The sequence below is a fragment of the Macaca mulatta genome, chromosome 3, assembly GCF_049350105.2.
Source record: "Macaca mulatta isolate MMU2019108-1 chromosome 3, T2T-MMU8v2.0, whole genome shotgun sequence".
Classification (NCBI taxonomy): Eukaryota; Metazoa; Chordata; class Mammalia; order Primates; family Cercopithecidae; genus Macaca; species Macaca mulatta.
The window spans coordinates 187,810,652-187,829,907 of NC_133408.1; the positions used below are offsets into that span (position 1 = coordinate 187,810,652).

The 19,256-nt window shown below is 38.7% G+C and overlaps 1 protein-coding gene across 1 annotated transcript in view; it reads left to right on the forward strand.

The window, feature by feature from the left end:
* CNTNAP2 (contactin associated protein 2) overlaps window positions 1–19,256 on the forward strand; it is a 2,249,322-nt gene that overhangs the window by 1,837,390 nt on the left and 392,676 nt on the right. The window lies entirely within an intron of this gene.

The following is a 19,256-nucleotide window of genomic DNA, read 5'->3' on the forward strand; positions in this document are numbered from 1 at the left end:
TCTTGGCAGCAGAAGCTCCTTCTTCTTTATCTCTGTATTCCCAATGCCTAGGCCAGTGCCTAGCATAAATATGGTGCTTAATCAAGATTATAATATGCATGTTTCTTGAATGAAGATAACAAAAATATCTATTACAACTCTAAGTGATTTATTAATTGATTTGAGAAAGGATTTATGTTAACTTATAAAAGTTCATTCAGTAAGAGGTTATGTCAAATACTTAAATCATTGCAAGAATAACTTGGAAGTAAAGCAAATGAAATGAAGTTATATAGCTAATAAATCAATTTTTCTTACTTGTAATAAGTATACAAGATCTTTCTGCATGTAGTGTGTATGCTATCAGTTTAAATAAACCATGATAAAGAAAATATTCCAATGTCTCAAATTCTTTCAGAATTATACCAACCCTAGAACATAATTTCTAGTATGTGATTAAGCCTTCTATTTTTTTGAAAAGTATTTCTCAATTGACTGCTTTACATAAATTATATAAGTGTACATTTGAATTATTACTACATAAATTCTTCTTAGACTTATGACAGAATTAAAATAGCCTTTTAAGTCTTAAAAATATTAATAAGAAAAGCTCAATTGTGTGAATACAGCTAATAAGATATTCATTCTGGCAGGCATTGTGCAAAGTTTTCGATGAACATGAATATCTTTACGAAATATGAGAAGCTTTGTTAATTGAGATACAAGTTCCTTAGTTTCTTATATTAATTATTTTTTCTCATTTTTTCATGTGGAACCTTTTCCAACAAGTTCTCATAAGACAACAAATGGCCCAGTGGAGTACCTATTTAAAGCATTACAAACAAACAAAGCTTCTTTCTTCAGCCCTGTTCTTTAATATGTGATGAAAATGCTTCATCTTTCATTACAGAAATGTTTTATGTCCTAACCTCTTAACCTCATTATTATAGTTTGGTTAGATTTTTAAATAGAACTCGAGTTTTTCTCAGTGTTTCAGACAGAAAGAAAGATGGAGTACCTGACAACCTGTTCCAGGAAAGAATGTCCAATAATCGAGCATCTATCTCCTCTTCCTTAGTTAATCTTCAGTTAGCTTATGAGGCAAGCACGGGGGAGTTGCAAAGTAAATCAAGGTGCTGAATTCTACTCTCATCCTGATCCTAAATGGACTGAGTTTTGCTCTTTTTTATGTACTATCCCCATATTCACAGTTACAGACTCTGTAGGTCACTTGCTGTCTTCGTCATATTGAAATGCTATAACAAAATACCATAGACTGGGTGGCTTATAAACAACTGAAATTTGTATCTCCCAGGTCTGGCGACCAGACGCCTGAGCCCAGGCTGGCAACATGGTCAGGTTCTGGTGAGGGCACTCTTCTGGGTGGACTGCATAGCAATCTGCCAACTTCTCCTTATATCCTTACATGTGGGAAGAACCAGAGAGCTCTCTAGAGCCCCTTTTTATAAGGGCATTAATCCCACTCATGAGGGCTCCATCCTAAAGACCTAATAACCCCCCAAAGGCCCCTCTCCTCATGCCATTACATTGGTGATTAGGGTTTCAGCATAGAAATTTGGGGGGGACACAGACATTCAGTTCATAGCAGTGGAAGATAAGGGGTGCCGTGCAGACGTCATGGGCTCTATGTGTCACATAACGTGGCATCTCATAAAGGGCAAACAATCGCCACTGTAATCTCTTCCCAAAGCCCTGCTGCGGGGTCTGCTCACCGGCCCTGCATCTAGTCAAGGAAGGGGAGGTGGAGAAGGGCACTGGAATGCTGATTGGCACCAAGAGGAATGTGCAGATGTCATAAACCGGAAAATTGGGGCTAAAGGTGAAACAGCGTCATACAAATGTCTTCCCTCCAAAAGCTCAATCTTATTTTAGAAATATATGATCCATGAGGACTTTATCATAAATTGGCCTGAAACAGCCAGTCAGCTGCTGAGGGTCCTCATTTTCCAATGAGTGCGTGTTTTGCTGCTTCAGTGGTCCAGCACGATTTGGAAGTATTATTGCTTAGTTACTGAAGAGGACTTTGTTTTGATTCAGTTGCCAGTATTCTCTAAGATGGTTTAACTTGAGCCATGGTACTTAGGTGTAATCCTTTAAGGCTTCTTTTCCTAGGATTCACAGTCCCTGCTTTCAATAGAGTCTCAGGAGAGTCCATGACCCTTCCAGACAGCACTGATTTCAAGTCTGTATCACTTTATAAAATCCTACACATAGTCGTGATCTTAGAAAAATAATGGACACAATATAGAACACAAAAAGATGAACCCATCACTAACAAATCTCCATATATCCATTGTATCTAAGTCATATTCTATGAGCCCAAAGGCTAATAAAAAAACAGGATCAGACCCAGGCACAGGGGCAACAGTGCCAACTTCTGAAAGCAGGGATATTGGTGTAGCAAAATAGAGAATATGAAAGAAAAAACAAAACTCTGTGAGAAATAGCCTAGTAGCCTATACTTTATGCCAATAAGCTGTATAGTAACTTTTTTTTTCTTTTTTTGAGACAGAGAGTCTTGCTCTATTGCCCTGGCTGGAGTGCAGTGGTGCAATCTCGGCTCACTGCAACCTCCACCTCCCAGGTTCAAGCGATTCTCCTGCCTCAGCCTCCCGAGTAGTTGAGATTATAAGCATGTGCCACCATGCCCAGCTAATTTTTGTATTTTTAGTAGAGAAGGGATTTCACCATGTTGGCCAGACTGGTCTTGAACTCCTGACCTCAAGTGATCTGCCCGCCTTGGCCTCCCAAAGTGCTGGGATTATAGGTGTGAGCCACTGCGCCCAGCCATAATAGTAACTTTTATATCCCAGACAAAAAAAGAACTGAGTTAGGCTTACAGACTTGATTCAGAGGGGCTCATGATAATAATTTTCATTTTTTTTCTTTAGTTTGTTTGTTTTAACATGTGCTCAGAGGAAAAAGAAAAATAATTTATGGAAGAAATCTTTAACTCGTGTTCTGTTGTTTCATGAAAGTGGGCAATTCAAATAATTTCACTCAATTTTCAAGTAAGATATTCACAGTAATTTGTACATTCAAGTTGAGGCTAAGCTTCATTGCGCTTCATAGGAATATATAGAACATTCTAGCAAATCTTTCTTAAACTGTTACATCTTTGACTTACATGTTTATGGAGACTCATCTGTGCCTCTGATTGGCCCTATATAAATACAAGGGTCATTTCAGAGAGTAGTTCTTAACTTACTTGGAAAAGCCTAAGAGCCAAACAATTCAGCGGTTCTTGCCGCATTGATGGCACCAGCCATAGGCAGCACATGTGCTTTATGCATTTCATGATTGCATCTCTTTGTCTTATGAGTTTATTGATGGAAAATTGTGCCTTGTCTTTTATCAAGTAAACATATTTCAAAAGACTAAATGCTATCAACAAAACAGAGCAAGCTCAGAAAACGTAGGACTTCGTTGTACTTGGGGGATTACTTCAATTGCCTTAATAGTCTACCAGAGTAGAAATATTACGTGCTTTAAAGTGCAGATAAATAACTTGTGCTGCTTATGTGGGAAGTAAGCTGTTCTCCACTGTAAGCAGTCTTTTATGTTGACAATATAGAAATAATCTGTCTTATTATAAGCTACACTGCATCTAAAGCCCCGACACCACAGATTTATGCGTACTTCTGGCTGAAAATAATATTGAAATGTGAAAATGAAATCTTTCACCAAATCTCTGGGAACATAGGTTTGAGGCTGGCTTTGGAATCACTAAAAGTTCATTTATTCCCCAACGTAGACTAAGTACCATAAGGACTGACTAGGGTACTTGATTGAGCTTGTGTTCTATGGTTTGTTACATTAGTGGTAGGAATGTGTCAATAGTGATTATACTGCTCTAAGTATTTTGTTTTAGGGTATGATTCTAGCTTCCCTTGTATCATCACTCAAAACTCCAAATGAAGTGTGTAAGAGTGTTTTTCAACACTGGGTTTACTTGCATTCCATTCTCATTAAATACACAATACTGTAAAATGTCTGGGTCTTACGCAAGGAACTTGAACTCCTATATGGCTACTGGCCTAAAAAGGTATCTGTGAGAGGCAGAATAATGTCACCCACCAAAGATGTCCACGTCCTAATCTTCAGAACCTGTGAATATGTGACCTTACCTGGCAAAGGGGATTTAGCACATATGACTAAATTAAGGATCTATAAATGCAGAGATTTTCCTGCAATTCACTGTGTAAGTAGAATCTAATCACATGGATCCTTAAAAATAGAAGGAGGAGGCCGGGCGCGGTGGCTCATGCCTGTAATCTCAGCATGTTGGGAGGCCAAGGTGGGTGGATCACGAGGTCAGGAGTTCAAGACTAACCTGGCCAAGATGGTGAAACCCCATCTCTACTAAAAATACAAAAAAATTAGCTGGGCATGGTGGCAGGCATCTGTAATCCCAGCTACTTGGGAGGCTGAGGCAGAGAATTGCTTGAACCTGGGAGGCAGAGGTTGTAGTGAGCAGAGATCACACCACTACACTCCAGCCTGGGTTACAGAGCGAGATTCCATCTAAAAAAAGAAAAAAATAATGGAAGGAGGAGGCCGAAGAAGAGGGTCAGGAAATGTGATACGAAGATTCAATCCACTCTTGCTGGCTTTCAAGATGGAGCAAGGAGGCACCAGTCAAAGAATGCAGGTGGTCCCTAGAAGCTGCAAAGACAAAGAAAGGAGTATTCCCCTGGAGCCTACAGAGGACCACAGCCCCGCTGAAACCTTGAGGCCCATAAGGCCCATGTCAGACTTCTGACCTACAGAACAGATGGCAAATGTATTTTGTTTTAAGCCACTAAGTTTGTGGTAATTTGTTACAGCAACAAGAGGAAAGGAATATGAAGTCCTAAAATGTGTTTTACTAGATCCATAAGAAAAAGACCATGCTAAAGTGTTTTCTGGAATAGTGGTAACTTGCCACTGTTAGAGCATAAATTGTCTGAGAATTTTTTTTTTTTTTTAGACGGAGTCTCGCTCTGTGGCGTGGCCGGATCTCGGCTCACTGCAAGCTCCGCCTCCCGGGTTTACGCCATTCTCCTGCCTCAGCCTCCCGAGTAGCTGGGACTACAGGCGCCGCCACCTCGCCCGGCTACTTTTTTGTATTTTTTAGTAGAGACGGGGTTTCACCGTGTCAGCCAGGATGGTCTTGATCTCCTGACCTCGTGATCCGCCCGTCTCGGCCTCCCAAAGTGCTGGGATTACAGGCTTGAGCCACTGCGCCCGGCTTTTTTTTTTTTTTTTTTTTTTTTTTTTGAACAGAGTCTCGCTCTGTCGCCCAGACTGGAGGACAATGGCACGATCTCAGCTCATTGCAACCTCCGCCTCCCGGGTTCAAGCAATTCTCCTGCCTCAGCCTCCTGAGTAGCTGGGATTACAGTAGCTGGTGCACGCCACCAGGCCCGGCTAATTTTTGTATTTTTAGTAGAGATGGGGTTTCACCGTGTTGGCCAGGCTGGTCTCCAAATCCTGACCTCGTGATCCGTCCACCTCGGCCTCCCAAAGTGCTGGGATTACAGGCATGAGCCACCAAACCCGGCCTGTCTGAGAAGTTTTAAAGCTGGAAAGGCATGTTTTGTCTGAGATTCTTTTTTAACTTTCTTGTGCCCCAACAACAAGATACTAAAATCTTTCTACTGCCCTCAGTGGGCATCCCTTCATGGAAGACCGAAAAGTCTGATGTGCTTTGAGAGTGCTTCTAAGTTCCACCAGAGTTAGCTCCTGAAATCACGTACCAGCCTGTAAACTGGATAGAAGGAGTTAGGTGACCATGTGCAGTTTTATGTCCTCAATCTTAGCAACTTATAATCAAAGACACAGTGAACTTTCTAGAAGCTCAAATTTTTCTTTAACAACCACCTAAGTCAAGGGGCTAGCCATATTTTCCAGAGTTCCTATTTATTGCTTACATTTTCTAGGAAAAACGTTATTTTTTGGCATGCTTTATTCTTTCTCTTCTAATAAAATATATTAGACTTACAAAAAGGCATAAAGTAATGAAATAATTTTCTAATAGCTGCCCACACCAGATAAAATACTTAAAACATTACAAACACAATTGAACTCTCTCTGTATCTGTCCTTAATCATGTTCTTTTCTTCTATATGTTCCAAAGGAAATACAGTACTGTATTTGTCATTTATCATTCACTTATATATTTTTATTGTATTTATTACATAAGTGTATATATGCATATACACGTGTACACATATAGATAAGACATATACATACACAACCTTTGCTGTACATGGTAATGGGACATAAAAATAGATGTGCAAGCTGAAATGATTCAAAGCAATATGAATAATGGCAAAAATTACAACTGTTTCATGATCTTTAAACGTTTTTGTCAAAATACTAAAAACTTTTACTGTCAATAAGGACTGTATAAAAAAGAAAAAAATAGTAAAACTCTTTAGTACCTATTCTACTGTATTTTAAAACATGTGAAGCATTGAGATTAACGCGTTTTATTTCTTTGATTAAAAACCTATCAAGAGTAATTAGAACTGTGCTTCCCTTCCTCTTCTCATTCTACAACTTACAATATGGATCAAGACATTTTTTCTGTTGCCATACTTCTTTCCATGTTTAATTCAGCTTCCAAGATTTTATCCTTTCCACTTTCAATGTCATGAAAGATCATTGAGAGATCTTTTAATGCGAAGTGTTATGCCGGTGTTACTGCCTCTGAGACAGCTTCATCCTTTTTTGGGATGGCTTAAATAAGGATACAACCTCATTTATGTAGCTCAGTTCATTTAACCTGAGTTTCTCTGGCTACAAATCTTGAGTCTCTGAAACAGTGACACAGTCAGCTATTGCTTCTATAACTCCATTTATATTCATTTCACATTCCTCTTTCAGCGTCATCACCCTTTGTTTCTTGATGCACCTTTATCTTAGTTGGCCAATTCCCCCTTCTCGTGTCCAGTTTTGTAAAATGTTACATGGGCTTATCACTGGGAAACAAGGAGGCAACATAACCACATGCTTTGCTGTCTGTGTGTGGAAAGAATAACATTATGTGGAGTAACCAAGCCTTAATAGATTTTGAAAGAAGTGACATGGTTGGTCACTGATCATGATGCTCATCTGCTATTTCTGTATAGATGCTTCTGAATGCATGACGAGATTATGTCCCAATAAATCCATAGAAAACACATAGTTGAAAATATATCGTAAGTTGAAAATTCATTTAATACATCTAACCTACCAAACATGATAGCTTAGCCTAGCCTACCTTAAACATGCTAAGAACACTTACAGTAGCCTAGCGTTGGACAAAATCATCTAACACAAAGCCTATCTTGTAATAAAGTATTGAATATCTCATGTGATTTATAGAATACTGCACTGAAAGTGAAAAACAAATTGGTTGTATAGGTACTCAAAGTTCAGTGTCTACTGAATGCATATGGTTTTTGCACCATCATAAAGTACAACAATTTTAAGGCAAACTGTCATAAGTCAGGGTTCATCTGTAGTGTTTTTGGACAGAAGAGCTAGTAACAAAACTTGAACACTATACATATGCATAATTAAATTTGTATATTACGCAATTACTCAAACCTAGTATAGCACAGTAACTAAAATTTGAACCATGTTAGGAGACTGGTATATTTACTTATACTATGGTAACTGACATTTATGCATATTAAAGTGTGTGTAAAGCAAGGACTGCTTCTTTGTGTATGTGTGTATGGGTGTGCTCTGTATGCGTTTTGCATATTTTCAAACTTTAAATAAATGCCATCATATAATACTTATCCTTTTATGAACTTGCTATTTACATTCAAAAAATGTTTCTGAGTTATCTCACTATGTATGCAGTCACCATTTATTTCTCTTTCTATTTTATGATATTCCATTCACATTACTATACTACAAGTTATTTATATCTTCTTTTTTGAAAATATATATTGCTTTCAGTTTTTTATTTTTGCAAATATGACTCCTCTGAGAATTCATTTACTGCTTCCATGTAGTTATGTGCAAGAATTTCTCTAAAGTAACTATATGTAGGTGTGGAATTATTCAGTTTCAAACCTTATTAGATATTTCCAAATTGTTTTCCCAATTTACACTTTCAAGTAAGTTTTAATTTTATTTTGACTCAACTTGCTCCATAACAGTTAGTATTGGCAAATTCAATTTTACCAATCTGATCACCTAACTGAATGAGGCTAAACTAATTTAATCTGGGGTTTCTTGATTAAGGGTGAGATTGAGCATATTTTCAAGTTTCCTCAAATATGAGTTATCTGTATCTTTTGATAATTATATTATATACTATTTACATAAACCAAATATTAATGTTTATAATTTGTATATACTGCAGCTGTCATCTCCTAATCTTTATACTGTCTTTTTATTTGAATTATGACATATTTTGATGTGTAGAAGTTTTTAATTTGAATATAATAGAATATAGTAGAATTCATCCATTTTCCTTTTTGGTTTATGTTCTGTGTCTTGTGTTGTAAAAATATTATCTTTTGTGCTTCATGCCATAATGTCTCTTTTCTTTTAAAAGTTTTAACTTTTTCCTATGTTTAGGTCATTAAAATACATGGAACTCAATTTTTTTTAATGGTATAATATAAGGATTCCGTTTCTTATTTTTGACATATGCACAGCCAAATTTTCCATCATCAAACACGGGAAAAATTCTTTCTCCACTGACCTGTAAAGCCACCTCTGTCATACATCAAGGTTTTTTTTTTTTATTAGACTTTATTTTTTAGAGTCAATTTAGGTTCACAGCAAAACGGAATAGAAAGTACAGAGATTTCACATTCACCCTCTGCCCCCACATATGCACAGTCTCCCCTACTGTCAACATCCATCAAGTTTTTATACATACAAGGGTCTCTTTTGGGCTCTATATTTTTTTCCTGTGGTCATATTGTCAATGCTGCACAAATCTCATACTATGCTAGTGATACATCTTCACAATAGAACTTGGTTTCTGATAGAGTTAGTCTATCTATAGTGTTGATTTTTAATAAAGTTCTTAAAATTTCTAACTAAAATTCATGCAAATTTTGCTACTGCAAATAGTATCTTTTAATAAATTACTTTTTCTAATGATTGCTGATAGATAGAAATATAATTTTTGATAATGTGAGATATAATTCACATACATGTACTTCACCCATTTACAATGTACAAATCAATAGCTTCCATTTTTTGAAAAAAATATATATAATCATATAGTATGAATTCTTTGTGTCTTGCCTCTTTCAGCCAACATTATGTTTCTGATATTCATACAAGTTTTTGTGTGTAGTTATGTCCATTTATTTTTATCACTGTAAAGTATCCCATCATACAAATACATCAGTATTCGTGTATCCTGTTTTCACTTTGGGATATTACTGATTATACTTCTTTATTCTGGAATTTCCTTTTGGTACATTTTAAATCTGCCCACTTTCTAGAGAGTATTTTATTATTTTCTCATGGTTTTCATTTCTTTTTGTCTGTCTTACAAGTGTCTTGAGTATATTTGTTTTGTATCTTTTTTATAATTATTACATTACCTTGAGGGTTTAGAGGTTTTTTTCCTCACACTTTTTCACAGTGGCTTATTTCCTCATCTGTTTTGCTATTTTTGTTATCTTTCTGCTTATCCCTTGCACTTTGCAATGTGTGAGACTAATTTCAACTTGGGTTGATGTTGCTCTGTCTCAAGAGGATTTGGATTTGCTCCTACAGGTGCTTTGATACATAATCTAGGTTGGGTTTATGTTCATTTATTGGCTCGGATTTTCTTGGACCCTCAAGTAGTGTATACTCAAACTGTAGACCTCTGCGAGGACAGGCCTGTGGTTATGAACTCTCGGGGGGTAGCTCTTCCTTATCCAGTATTCTGGCCAAAACAGATGACAGACATTTCCTATGGCCAGTAGTCAGCTGTGTTTCCTAGAACACCCTATCATTGAAGACGCAGTCTTCAGGGCCCTCAGCCCTGTGCATCCTCTAGATTCCCGCTCCAGGGGAGCCCAGGGCATTTTCCTGTCCCTGGAAGGCTGTGCAATTCAATCTTCTTGCTTTCCAGGATAAAGGAATGTCCCCAGTTAAGGGCCAGCTCACCACTCTGATGTTCTTCCCCAATTTTTTTTTTTTTTTTTTTTTTTGGTTTTTGCCCTTTTGTTTATTTCTCTTTTTTTATTTTATCTTTTATTTATTTTCGTGCAGAGGGGATGTTGCTTTGTTGCCCAGGCTGGCCTCAAACTTCTGGCCTCGAGTGATCTTCCTCCCTCAGTCTCCCAAAGTGTCAGGATTACACTGACATGAGCCACCATATCCAACCCTTCCCCTTCTTTTTCTGCCATTGAGATTTCTCTTACTCTTTTGAGTCCCCAGCTATACCTTAAAAAGACACTTGTTCATTTTTATGCAGCATTTGCGGGAATTATTTTAGAGATTTTCAGAACCCCTAGTCTGTCATAACACCAGAAATCGAAAGTAGAATGGTGCTGGCCAGGGCCTGGGGAGATGGGGAAATGGAATATTGCTGTCCAACCACTGTGAAATTTCAGTTATGCAACAGGCATAAGTTCTTGGGATCTGGTGATCCACATTGTGCCTGCTGGTAACAATACTGTATTGTGCTCTTCAAAATTTGTTAAGAGGGTAGATCTCATGTTAAGTGTTTTTACCACAATAAAAAAAAAATTTTTAAGAGTTGAAGACCGTTTTCTGAATAAAAGCAAAACGAAACCTCATAAGTGAATTCCCAGTTGCCTAGTAAAGTGTGTTACATGCATAATAAAAATGTAAAACTTTCACACTCCTCACTCTCATTTAATTATCAAGAATTAATTCAGTTTTTATTTTTCTTCCATAAATTCCAAGTTTCCTATAACTAACTTCCAAAGGTAAAAATAATATTACCTTTGACTCTTTTGCCACCACAAATAATAGTACACTAATACCCTGGCATGTACTGTGTGGCTATGTAGAGTATATCTATAGGAAACATTGCTGGAGGTGGAGCTGCTGGTTAAGGGTAAGAGAAATTTTAATTTTCTAACTTTCAAATTATACCATTCAGCCTTCCTTTTGTAAACTGCTAGTTTAAATTTGCTTTTCTGTAATTGTATATGAGTGACAATTATTAACCCCAGTTAACCCCAGTTAAGTGAACAAACAGTTGATCATCTGGGGGTGTTCACAATGGTGAAAGCTGAGGAAGAGATGTGGTTCAGGAGAAGCTTATTAAATGTACTTTCCTTTTTTTCCACTCCCACGCCAACATGCTGACAAATAGAAACTCATTCTCAAACTGACCTTATTCAAGGTAAGAAGGTATTGTTCCAGTGTGTTGGTTTCAAGGACTTTCTTCCATGCAGAATAAATAGTAGAACTAAAATATCACTAACGCTCTAAGTAAGCAGATTATGTGCTGTCAACGGTGAATGCCCGATATATCCACAACGCAAGAACTGAAGTCAATAGAGGTATTAACTGTCATTTTATTTGAAGGAAGCCAAAAAATCTTGTGCTCACATCATATTCCTTAAAACTCCATTTTTCCAGAATGGCTACCACAGTCCCAGGCATCACACGGAGACAAAGACATAATACCCAGCAGAAGAAAAGAGATTATTATTTTATTATCTCTGTTTGAAGAAGAAAAAATACAACGCTTTCTTAAAAATTTCTAAGTGGACTTCTTCTTGTGTATCATTGGCCAAAATTGAATTACTGAATCATATGCCAACCCTAGGTAAATCAATTGCTGGTGTGAGGAATAGAATTTCCCTTATTGCCTTAGCCTAATCAATTTGTATCCATGAATTATATGCCCTGCAACAAAGGAAAATGTAGGAATTGCTATTGATTACGTACACTAGTGTGTCTGGATGCGGACAGCAAATAAGTTTGATGGTACTGTTTGTCATAAAGTTAAGTAACAGCATGAGTAATACGGCCCTCTGTGGAATTTCTTGGTGGCAGTTCTTGAGCAAAATTTAAATTGCTCTGAAATGGAGGACTGTGATCATGGAAACAAAGTAGAGTTAGCTGATATAGTTTGGTACAAGGAAATTAGCCATGGTTGGGTTTTTAAGCCGTAGATATGATAATACTCAGAAGTGTATGTAATAATGCAGGGCTCCCAGATGATTGCAATGCCGGGTTCTCCACACAGATCATTTCATTTTCTCTCAGTTGTGGTTAAAGATATTGGAGTCCTCATTTGGAAGTCACTCACTATAGCATTTATGGGAAAATGAGCTCTGAATTGCAAACATTGAGTTGACAAATGAACCCACTCACCAGCTGGGGACCACCCAGTATTACTTGACTTTAAACTTGATACTTGAACATGATTTTTAGAAAGAAATTGAAGCAAGTAAACATAAAAAAAAAAAAAAAAAACCACCTCTTTTTGACATGGTCTTGCAGTGGACTTTGTACTGCTTTGAAATGGAATACAGTTTTATTTCCAATAAACAGCAACAGTAACAAAACTTCACACAGACACCTGGAGAAGGGGCATTTGATGAACGCAAGACTATCATTGTTTATGATAGAATTATTTACTAGAATCTGGCAGAGATCCTAAATACCATTTACCATAACTTTGGCCGATTTTCCTAAATCCATACTTCAAACTCTACTGATATAATGGGCTACTTTACCTAAGAATGATCGCTCTGTTACTCCCCAGATATTACCAAAACAAAGGCGTGGTCACTTCCCACAAATCCACTTGGAGTATGTGTCACCAGCTGCCCCTTGTAGATATAAAGAGATCGAAGAATGAACAGTTTTGAAATCCATTAGTGAATCACTGAGAATCCACTCAGCACAGCTTGGAGATCTCAACAGAAGCCAATTATGATTAAAGAAAGAAAAGCTCTGGGTTAAAGGAAAGCAAGCAATCCAGCGGAACCAACTAGAAAACATCAGCCAACTGCGGCGCCTTGCTGGAATTAGGGCAGAACACAGTCTAATGCCTGCTCGAGCAATTGAAGGAAGCCCAGCTGAGAGAGAAGGTTTCAGTAAAGAAAATTAGGGTTGGTTTTTTTGTTTTTTTTTTTTTTGAGACGGAGTCTGGCTCTGTCGCCCGGGCTGGAGTGCAGTGGCCGGATCTCAGCTCACTGCAAGCTCCGCCTCCCGGGTTCTCGCCATTCTCCTGCCTCAGCCTCCCGAGTAGCTGGGACTACAGGCGCCGCCACCTCGCCCGGCTAGTTTTTTGTATTTTTTAGTAGAGACGGGGTTTCACCGTGTTCGCCAGGATGGTCTCGATCTCCTGACCTAGTGATCCGCCCGTCTCGGCCTCCCAAAGTGCTGGGATTACAGGCTTGAGCCACCGCGCCCTGCCGGTTTTATTTTTATGTGAAGTTCTTGTGAGAAGGATGTTAAGAGAAAACATTATCTGTTATTATTTATGATTGTTGAGCCCCACAAGCAAGCCCTTGAGTTTTTGCAAGCCCAGGTAGCATGGTTTTTTTGTTTGTTTGTTTTTGTTTTTGTTTTTCCTGAGGGTAAACACTTTTATTTGTAACAGCATTGTCCATGGCTGTCAGTGTATCTGATGGAAAATACCTGTCCATAAGCAGGAAGGAAATCCATGATCTTCCCCTTTAATTTGCAGAACATTACATAGTTTTTTGTTGTTGTTGTTGTTGTTGTTTTGTTTGTTTGTTTTTTAAGATACAAATAGTGGCCTATTTCTTTGCTGCTAAAGAGCTTTAATGGAATTTTTAGTGAATCAAATGTGTAAGGGCTGATGTCCTCCAGGCTGAGCTGGCTCTCCCCAGTTCTTCCTAAGGTTCCTTTTATGTCACATTCAACTCAACAAACAGGAAACAGCTCTCACAGTGGGCTCTGCTCCTAAACAGGTCACACAGTGGGCTCTGCTCCTAAATCCAAGGACACAGAGGCACTTCTGTGTCCCCAAATCAGGAAGGTGGGCATTAGTGAGACCCAGTATCACAGAGAATGAGCCTTTTTGCTGCTACTGTTCTGTTCAAGTGATCACAGCCCAGATGTACAGTGTGATTTCGAACCTCCACACTATTTAGCATCCCTTAATTTGTATCCAGTGTGCTAACTGACCTGGAAACATTAGAACTCCATTTCCAAGTTTCCCTTAAAAATCCCCAGGTTGCAACACACACCAACCACTTTCATCCTCAACAGGGCATATTACTCCAGAGACAGATCCTTCTGCGTGCATTTTGCCTTAATGCCAGTAAGAAAATTGATTTTTTTTTTTCAGGATTTTTCAATCCAGAAGACAAAGAGATTAGTAAGCAGCTTTTAAAATGAAAGTTTCTAGGTGAGAGATTTCAACACTATTTTTGTAGATCTGGTGGATTAAGATACATATTTTCAGTATTTTAGGAATTCAAATTATAATCCTTTCCAATTCACCAGCTCCCTTTATCCAAAACCATGGAATCAGAGTCTAATGAAAGGGGTCCTTAGCATTTGATTCCAAGCTTTCCCTTACGAGAAAGTATTTTGAAGCTGAGAAAACTGACATGTCTTGTGGTTGATCTGTACAGTTCTACTTCTTTTGGGCTCCAAATGTTAAAGAAAGCACCTGCCCCGGCAGTTTGGGCACCAGTTTTGAATGAAAACACCCAGCGTCTTGCACCTGCCTGCCAATCTCCACATCCTCTGTAGAGGACCTGGGTGGACATGCCCATCCCCTCCTGGGGAAGTCTGCTTACACTGCAAACTCCTGACTTCTGCATGGTGGTGGAGCTGACTGTGATACCTCTGTCCACCTATGCCACCCCAGGTGCCTGACTTGTGTTGGGCTAACTATTCTGTTAGCTTTGATGTGGCCTTCCCACATGTGCCTCCTCCTACTATGGCTGCTGTCACTCTGTCTCCACGCCGATGACACTTGGATGCTCCAGTGACACCAGCTCCTGCACAGTACCACTCTTCAGCAGTGTTCGTCTCAAACTGTGCGTTCGTATCGAACTCTGGCTTATCTGGGGGAAGCCGCTGAAGAGAGGCGGGGTGGAGACACGAAGGAAGACAGCAAAATCACAGGGCTTCTCAAGAGAAACTGCTTGCTTAAAGATAACTTCTTCTGATTACAAAAGTTATACATGCTCATTGTCAAAATGCTGGAAAATACAGAGTTTAAAGAAGGAAGAAGTTACCGTAATCATAACCCAGCTAACGTTCGGTGGATTGGTAGTAGGGAAATTTCTGGTTGTCAAGGATGAAGATATCTTTCCCTAAGCACAGAGGTTTTTTCATGCTCTCAGGTCCTAAGTTATAGCATTTTAATGGGAGATTTCTAAGAAGGAAGGTATTTATGGAATAGCAATTCCTTCCCTTTCTTCAGCAGATTTATCAAATTATTCACCTTTCTTGACTAATAGATGCTATGGATAGAGCATCTTTCTCTCTAAAAAAATCTCAAAAAAAAGCAAGTCTTATTTATTCTGGATTTGAAGAGAAATATTCAGGAAGGATAGTTCCTCAAACCTGATTCATCTATTATGCACTGTAATCATGCTAGACACAACACACAAGGTTTCTTGATAGATGGTCAGAATAAATTACACCAACTGCATTAGCTCAGCAGCAGTCCTGCCCGGATCTCAGTGTCTGTGCTTCTCATCTGCGTATGGTTGCTCAGCTTGGTCACTGAGACATGCAAAAGGGAAACAGACATTTTCTCTAAACAACTAAATCCTTTCCAAAATCCATCAAAACGTTTACTAAAATAGCTGCTTTTGTGTATCAGATGAACTGTGGTAACAGCAGTTGTGAAACTTAACACAGTTCATCTGATAAAGAAACTACATTTTAGTACAATATCAAAGTGAAGCAGATATGAGAGAGAACAAAATTATTTGTGTTTACATGAGACTTGGAATTGTTAAAATTTTTATATCTAGCATATAAAAAGGCTGCTTATGTTAAAAATTGATAGTAACTAAATATATAAGACCAAAAGAATACTAATAATGTGAATTAAAATTAAATCTTAGTTTGGTTTATAAACTATAAAATTGGACTAAAGTCTATTCCGTATACATGTTCTACTTTTAGAATATAAACTAGAACTAGAATCTAAGCAGTAGCCAACTGGTAACTAGTGTCTGACTAGGCTCTAAACCAGTTCAGACTAAAACCACCACAACACTACTCAGAAAAGCATGTTGTCAAGATCTTCCGCTATAGAAGTTAACAAGAAACACCCATCCATGTAACAGTAATTTAAAAACTGATAGTGGTTTATTATATTCCAGTGAATGACGTAAATTATAGTCTCCTTAACCCTCTTTCAAATATACATGGTATTTGTGAAAAATGTTGCTTCAGAACAGGTAAAAGAATATGCCTGGCCAAAATGAGTTTGCCTACCCAAAATGGTAATGGCCTAAGCCTTTCTGTTTTTATCTTTGTTAAAGACAGCGAATGACATTTTTAATCTTCTTGTGCAGGTTTTTCTAAAACACAAAAAACGCTTTCTGTTAAAACCCGCCACAAAGGCAGAAAGGGAAAAGCCTTCACAGATGCACACAGATTAGAACTCTCTCAGACCATCTCAGGAACTCTTACTGCTCCCTAGAAACTGTGTTTTTCATCAGAACGGGGAAAATAACATGACTGGTACCTACAATTTCCAACACCAATTTCACATCTCATCTCTGTAGGTATTTATGAATATCTATAAGGGCCCCGAGGCCTAACTGAAACTGCTGCTAACTATTGATTTATTGAGCCGTTCATCCCAGGTAGTTTATGGGGACTGTGTAAATATGGGCTGATGATAGTAATGGTCAAGTTCCCATAATTTCTTAATTTCAGTTTATTTATTTATAATATGTATGGCTGTAAGATCGAATCTGGTGATTATCTGTGCTGGGGGCAGAAACTTCATTTCTAAAGGATGATGGTATATATAAGCATGTTGTTGGTTGAATGTTCAGAAACATATTTCAAAAACCAAATGCTAACAGCTAAGGGGAAAAACTCACACGATGAACCAGAACCGTATGAAACAAGGAATAAAATGGAAAAGGAGAAGGCATGAATGTTTGAGGAATTTAAGTTATGTATGAAACTACAGTGAACATTAAGGGTATGTTGGGAGAAGAAAACTGAAGCATCCTTTTACCCAGTAGCGAAAGTGACCAGGATGAAGGGTCACTCCCGGATACAGGTATCCCGGAGCACCTCCACAGTGACTTCCAGCCCGGACCTTTGTCATGGGAAGGAGTCCCATGCTGTCATGTTTGGCACAAAGAGAGTTTGACTCTCACCACAAAACAGCATCAGACAATGTCACAGGCTGTGCTTCTGTCTAACAAGGTTTTTGGTTTGTTAAGTTCATTTTCCTGAACTGAAACGTCGTGGGAAGAAGTAGGTCATAATATCCATTTCCCTCGAAATTGATCCAGAGCTTCCAGAAATCTGAAGACCAGTGAAGCCAAGGTTTCTTCCAAACATAGAGTTGTGTGAAATCACTATTTAAAACCTTCAGCATTACTTTTGGTGGCAAGTTCTCTTCTCAACTTGGCTCTCCTCCCTGCCTCTCCCACACCCTGGTAGAGTCGGCCGGAGAGTTTGGCCCTGAATACCTGCTGGATCTCCACCTAGCGATGCATGTGTTGATCTCATAGATGTGAAAATCATTTTACAAAGAATTCCCACTGCATTTTCTTAAGCATGGCATTCACATTCCCCCATAGTGTGGCCCCAAATCACTCCTGGTCTCCATCTTCTGGATTCCTCAGAGGGGACCTCCCAGCATCAGTCTGGGAATTCTCTCTCTCCTATGGGATCTAGGACCTGGACCACCCACTGTCCTCCCAACAGGCCTGAAACCTTCCCACATGCAGGTGTGGAATGCTGCTTTCGCTTCTTGCCTCCCAACATCTTACTGATTCTTCAGTGCCTGTTGTAATCTCCCTCATTTGGAGTTGTTTTGTGTTTGTGTTTTGTTTGGTTTGGTTTTTTGAGACGGTCTAGCTCTGTCACCCAGGCTGTAATGCAGTTGTGAGATCTTGGCTCAATGCAACCTCCACCTCCCAGGTCCAAGAGATTCTCGCGTCTCAGGCTCCTGAGTAGCTGGGCTTACAGGTGCCTGCCACCACACCTGGCTAATTTTTATATTTTTACTAGAGACAGTATTTCACTCTGTGGCCCAGGCTGGTCTTGAACTCCTGGCCTGAAGTGATCCACCTGCCTTTCCCTCCCAGAGTGCTGGGATTACAGGTGTGAGCCACCACACCCATCCTCAGGGTATCCTTTTTTTTTTTTTTTTTTTTTTTTTGAAATGGAGTTTCACTCTTGTCATCCAGGCTGGAGTGTAATGGCACAATCTCTGCTTACTGCAATCTCTGCCTCCTGGATTCAAGCGATTCTCCTGCCTCAGTCTCCCAAGTAGCTGGGATTACAGGTGCCTGCCACCACGCCCAGCTAATTTCTATATTTTTAGTAGAGACAGGGTTTCACCATGTTCGCCAGTCCTGGTCTCGAACTCCTGACCTAGGGTGGTCCATCAGCCTTGGCCTCCCAAAGTGCTAGGATTACAGGCATTAGCCACCACACCCGGCCAGAGTATTCTTTATTTAATTCTCTGAGTAACCAGAAGCCAAAGGATATTGCTTCACCTTTAGTTGCCATGTAGTTGAGGCATACCTCATCATCAGCAGTACACTTGTTGGTTTCTTCTACTGGCTTACACACCTTTTGAAGGCAGGTGCTACTTTTATTCTTCTTTAAATCTTCACCTGCACTAGCATGCTAAAAAAAGGGAAAGAAAGTTTTCTCTTCTATACTGGAAACAAAGAAAAACAAGGGTAATTCATCTTACTTTTATCACTAGTCTAGATTAACTACATGTTCGAGTTTACTATATAGTATATCTATGTGATCTAGGCAGGCATATTTCCCCTCACATATATAATATGGCAAAATAAAGTGCAAGGTGTGATTGGTGAAGATAAATGACTGAACTTTTACTATCATATTCTCACTCTGCTGATAAATCATCTTTGAGAATTCATATTAATGTTGGTCAAGAAATATACAAGTTAAAGCCATTTTATTCTCTTTTTTAACATTGGGAGGACTCAGTGAATAAAGAAGGAGTGAATTATATGGTTGTCTACCCCACAGTTTCAGTAAAACAATATTTTTTCCTGCAATATATTTATGATCTGCCTGAAAACCATAGAATCTGGCTTAAGCCAAAGCAACTGTATTTTCCTTTTTTTTTTTTTTAAACAATAAACACCTTTAATTATCTTCCT